Below are 6,482 nucleotides of genomic sequence, written 5' to 3' on the forward strand. Positions count from 1 at the left end.
CAAAAATTATTTCATGAGGTTTTCCCCTGGTTTAGGGTTGCTAACGGCCTTCACCATCACTTCCCCTTCGGGTTACTCATCACTGGGGTTTCGGCTCATTTAACCTTAGTGTATTTCCTTCCTAAAAATTTTTCCTTGATTTTTATGAGCATTATTTAGTTTCTTTATAACTCCTCACTCTAGTCTATTTATAATTTCAAACATTCTAGCTGCCCAGACTGAAATTGCTCGCCTGAACAGTAGACTATGCGGACTAGCTAAAGTGAGGATGTTACAATTATTAATTCCGTGGCATGATCTTAAAAAAAAATATATAATAATAATAATAATTATATGCTTTTTGGGAAATTAATTTAATAAAATTTTGTTTTGTTTAAATTTAATATGAGTAGTTCTTAAATGGACCTAATTGAGTTTAATTGGGCACCATGGGCCTAAGAAAGCCTAGTTAGAAATTTTAAATAAGACCTATTTGTTTTATTTTTTTGAAAATTAAAATAAAAAAATATCTTTTTCTCTATCCCTATCTTCATATTGGTTGAAACACCTAAACCCTTATCCCAGTCTCACCCAAATTCCTCAATCTCAGTTGTTTAAGTTATCTGAACCTTATCACACTAAGACTTCAAACCCTACCACACCTCTTCCTCGCTTTCTATTGGTACCTTCCACTTCCCCTCTCTTCCTATTGGTTGAAAGACCTCATCCATATCTCAGTCTCACCCAAATTCTGCAATCCTAGTTGTTTAAGTTATCTGAACTTTATCACCATAGGACTCCAAACCCTATCACACATCCCTCCCAAAACCCTATAAATACCCCACTGATAAAAAATAAAAAGGAGGAAGGAGGTGGAGGAGAAGACAAAAAAAAAAAAAATTAAAGAGAGGAATAGCCAAAATTCTTTTGGTTCTTCTTTCTTCCTAACGATAGTTCTTAAAGGTTAGTTTTTTTTTTTCAATTTTCTCTTCAAGATCTATGTCATGAATGTTTAATTCTATGTTCTTTTTTTTTTAATTTATTTTATATGTTCCTATGAATCATGTAATCATGTTTAATTTGAGGGGATACACAACTCTGCACATATTCAGTTTTTTGTCTCTCGTATTTTTATTATTTTTTGTTATTTTCTGAATCTGCAAAAAATTTGTAAAAATTATATTCATATTCTACACGAAATTCTATTAATTTTAGGGTTACGAATCACTAAAAAATCTTTAATATTTTGTAAGTTATGGCTATTTGAATTAGGGTTCCTATAAAATTCAATTTGCAGGATACTCGACTTGTAGAACCCATATCCCTTGTTTCTTAATATTTTTGTGTAAATCTAGTGTCTAAAATTAATTTCAGAATCTTATGAATCTTTTCCAATTGGCTTTGCATTCATATCTATTGTGATTAATGAGTTATGAATTTTACAAAAAAGTAGTACGATTCTGTCACTTAGAAAAGTTATGATTTATGTAGACCATTCGGCTAGGGTTTTGTTTGATTTATAAATTGTATGATCTTGTATGATATGTATTTGTCTTCTGTAATTGTTTTATGATTTTTTAGGCATGTCTAACTATTTTTAAAAAATTGGATTTCTTGCTACTATTAATCTGCTAGAATTTGGAAATTGTATATTTATGCATGTTCTTGTATTTTCTTAGGTTTTAATTGATATTTGATCTATTTTTCTATATTCTTTTAATTCAAAAAGTGTTATGAAGTGTTTGGATCATGTTAGAAGACTTGGACCATTAGGTAGTTATAACTAATTAGGAATCTTAACCCTTTAGGAGACTAGAGTTAGAATCCAATGTAAATTGTTATTAATATTTTCTTTATTTCTTTTATTTTCTTTAGTTTCTTTATTTTTTATTACAAAAAAAAATTGGTAAGTAGCCCTAAGGTAAGTACCAAAGAGGGCATTTGCGTGGAGCTTATGTGGAGCTAAATGAGAGTAAGCCAGGGATATCATTGCCATATTAGAAGAGAAGACCCTTTTTAAGGGTAGCTTACCCCAATGGCAATTGCATTTATCAACAGGTAAGTTACTCTAAACTCCTCAAATAACCATTGGCATGAAATTGTAGTAATAATAGAATTTTTATTTGGTAAATTAAAATTAACTTTTATTTTTAATTTAACCGACTTTTGTATGTAATTAATTTAAATAAATACTTTATAAATTAAAATTAATCCTGTTTGTAAATTAAATTAACATTGGCATGTAAAATAAATTTAATTTAATACTTGATAATTGTAAAATAAATTTGCATGTTAGAAATCTTCATTAGGTTGTAATTATTTGGTCCTTATGTGATATTAGGATAAATTACACATGTACATAATTAACTTAGTTCAATTATCCTTAGGGTAACTTGATGAAAATTAATTAATTATGTTAAATAGAAACGTAGGGTTATTTGAAATTAAATTTTTTTGTAAATTAAATTCTCAATAATAAATTAATTTTATTCATTTGGTAAATATCATTTAAATAATTAGCAACCCCATAGATAGGAATTACTTGTGCATAAAAATTGTGTGTAAACAACAACCCTTTTGTGAATTACTTACATGTGTAGGATTAGAATTACATTTTTTGGCTATGGTAATGACGGTTGTGGAAACTCTGCAAAGAGTAAGTTGCCATCCATGACCCTCGGAAGAAACACTGAATATGTCTCAGTTATTACCAGGGTGGTAACTCCTGTCTATCTATGCCTTCGTGGGATAAATCCTTAGTACCGTGGTAGTGTTATGGGAAGACGGTACTTATCAGTGGTTTGATTCTATTAGGATTGTATGAATTTAATGTCTAGGAAATGCTGTCTAAGGAGGTGGTACTTAAGTGAGACAATTGTGACTCCACCATCTTTCCTGGGCATTACCTGGTGCATTTTATATAATTCTAATGGATGATATTTCGCCTCACGCCCTCGTCCCTACAAGGCCCTTGACCATTTATTGCGACAATGCTCATGTTGTTTGCTTCTCTCAAAATCACAGGAATTCTAGTCGAACTAAACATTTTGATGTTAAATTCCTGTTTGTTCGAGAGAAGATTTGTGAATCACAGACTCGGATTGAACATATTACTATGGATTAAATGATTGTGGATCTGTTAATAAAAGCTTTGCCCATTAGTGTTGTTCAGAAGCATGTTGTGATATGGGTGTAGTAAAAACTTTTGATGATGCTTTGGTTTAGTGAGAGTCTGTTTTATGTTACATTTGGATTAGCATTTGTATGGAATACTTAGACCATTGTTTTTTGGACATATCTTGTCACATACTCCATTTAAATTCAGTTTTTTATTTTTGAGATTTTGTTGGCACATATATATAACATTGTTTTCCCTATCGGATTTAATGTTATTTTGTTTGCCATTTCATTAACTAGATTTTATAGGTTAAATTGCTTACTTGTTATTGGATATTGTTTTGTATTTTATCAATCTGTTCTTTTAGTTTAATAAATTGATTACTGCTATCGAAGTAGGAGATTGTTGGATTATTTATTTGTATATGGATGTGAATTAGTAATAATCAGTTGTTAGGCTCATTGACAGATTAAATAATGATATCAAATAATAAGTTTAGTAATTGACAATATCTAAATGGATTGGGTCATGTGATTGGGCAAGCCTATAATGGGTCAGACTGTCCATATACCCACTCAAGAAGATGTAACATCCCCACTGTACGTGTTCTGTACGTTCTGTTGCTCTAGTAGCCAAATAACAGTCCAGGCAAGTCGGAATGTCTGGAACTACACTTCGGTGATAGTGAACAGACATATAATGATGAAATAAATAAATAAAAAATACAAGAAAAATCAAACAAAAATGAAAGAGAGAAAATGAAGCTAAGTTAAGCAGTGGCACCACAATGATGGGTGATCAGCCTTTGGGAAGGCCGTTGCCGACCCTAGGACCACAGGGAACCCTCGGAATTTAATTTTGAGACATAAATAAAGATTTATTGAAATGTAATTGACACTAGAAATATCAAAGAAAAATTAATAAATTAGTACAAAGAAAAATGAAAAATCGAGGAATAGACAAAAATCTGTGTTACCGAAAAATCGGGAATATAACCCGAAGTGGGGCATTTTGGTCAATTGACACCTAGAGTTGACTTTTGACTTAAATGTCCATGAAAAATAAGTGGTATTATATTTTGAAAATTTAATGAAAAACGAAATTAAATATGAAATGCAATTAAAGGAAAAGTGGGGAATGAATTTGCAAAGATTGAAACTTTGAATTATAATAATAATAAACCTAAGCTAGTGGGCATATAAAACACATAAGATGACAAGGAACAATCCACTAACTCACTTCATCTTCTCCAATTCTCTAAAATGCCGAAATGGAGCTCTCCCTTTCCTCCATGGATGAGTTCCATGCAAGCTCACCAAACTCATCATTTTCCACTTAAAACTCAAGAGTCCCTTCATTAAAATTGGTCCTCACCTCATGGGAAAGCTATAGGCAGCAAAAAGAAAGGAAAATTTTGAAGTTTCACAAGCTTGGGAAGTTCTTGAATTAAGGTTAGTGCTTAATCCCCATTTTCTTTCATTAGATCTTGTTTTGAGCTTTGGGTGAGTTGATTTGTGAAGAAATTGAGTAAATTAATGTATATTTGGTGAGTGTGACACCCCATACCCGTGTATAGTATATCCGAGTAAGCAATGTCACACGGTGTACCGGCACACTCTATTTTACCTTAATTAATTTTTATCATGGTTTTGAATATAACTTGTGAAATATTATTTATTTAAGTCATTTATTGAAATTATAATTTATTTGAGGTTCCGAAAATTTTATAGAAAATCCGGCGGAGTACCGGCTAAAAATGGAGAAAACAGTTCTTCGGAACCTGTGAAAAACACTTCCAATATTCATATCTCATCACTCTCAAACTCCAATATCAGAATCTCAACATTTTTCAATTTCATTTCTCAATCATTCATCTCGTGTGATATCATGTATAATCACAGATAAACATTCACTTTTCCATTCACAAACACAATTTTCATTATTTACATGAAAATCAAAATACATTACATAAGTTTCATTTACACAAAGGAAAATAAAAAAAATCAATTACAAAATACCAAAATGAAGCCTAGTGTCCTACCAATGCACTGTAGGTGGTGAGGTGACACGGACACTATGCAGAGCTGCAGGATGGACTCACCTAGTCTGCGGTCTACTGGGCTCACGATCAGTATCTCCAGAACCTACGCGTGGCAAAAGCAACGCGCTAAGCAATGATGCTTAGTGGTGCAATAATAAAATAAAAGAAAATAGCAGAAAATAAATATGTATTGAATGTACATGTCTTATTTGTTTTGTATTTGTATATCCATTCATTTCGTTAACTTTATCCACTTTCATTCATTTGGTTGCCCAAGTAACCTATCTTGGGCATCGGATGGATAAATGGGTAAACCGCACCGTATCAAGTACCTCGGCCGCCACACCATCGATCACATATGTATCTCCGGTGTGCAGCAGCATGTAACAATGTCAGAATCATATTAGGCACGAGGCCAAGTCTCAACACAATATCAAAATGGCTAAAAGCCATAAAATCACAGAATGGCATAATGCCATGTGTAGTACTGCTAACTGAACCCTATTGGCATGCCAAACTATCCAAACCAATCTTGTTAGGTATACTAGGGCATTTGATACTTTAAAATTCTTCAATTTGTGAATTTCAAGTTTTGGTGTTACTATTCACTTCATTAGTCCACAAAAATGTTGACTTTTGGATAGAAAATAGGTGCATTGGTTTTAATATGTACCACATTTTGCATTTAAAACTTGTTGGAATTAATCACCAAATCCATTTCCAAGCTTAGCACTAAGGGGCATAATTTTTAATTTTTGTACCATAAGTTTACTGTTCCATTAGGGACTGTTACATTGGAAATTTGAGGAAATGGTAAACATAAAAGTTGTTCCTTATTTTGTCTAGTTGAATTTTGTTTTTTGAATCACTCCATTTGGAGTTTTGTAGCTCTAGATATGGTCCAAAAACCACAGCTGGCCGGATTTCCAATCTGCAGAATTTACCAAATCTACAGTACAATGAACAGTGACTGCTATTGCCTTGTTGAATAGGTTCTGGACATAATTTGGGGTAGGTTTCTTCATGAAAGTTGTTTTTCTATATCTCATCTTGTTGCTGTAAAACTTTCAGGTCAAATGGACCATTCTACAGTGAGTTATGGACAAATGAATGTTCATTTGGTCATTCTGCAGAATTTGCTTGCAGGGTATCCGGATTGGGGCCAACTTTTGGTCCACTTGCTTTGGTCTTTTGGGCATGGTTTCTTCAGCAAAATTGTGCCATTATAAGTCTAGTTTCATGTCCAATTGGCCAAACACCAATTGGACCTACACAGCCAAAGTTATGGCTGTCTAAGTGGGCTGGAATCACAGCCACCCTGCTGCACTTACTAGGCAGCATACA

The sequence above is a fragment of the Hevea brasiliensis genome, chromosome 12 (assembly GCF_030052815.1).
Source record: "Hevea brasiliensis isolate MT/VB/25A 57/8 chromosome 12, ASM3005281v1, whole genome shotgun sequence".
NCBI classification, from domain to species: Eukaryota; Viridiplantae; Streptophyta; class Magnoliopsida; order Malpighiales; family Euphorbiaceae; genus Hevea; species Hevea brasiliensis.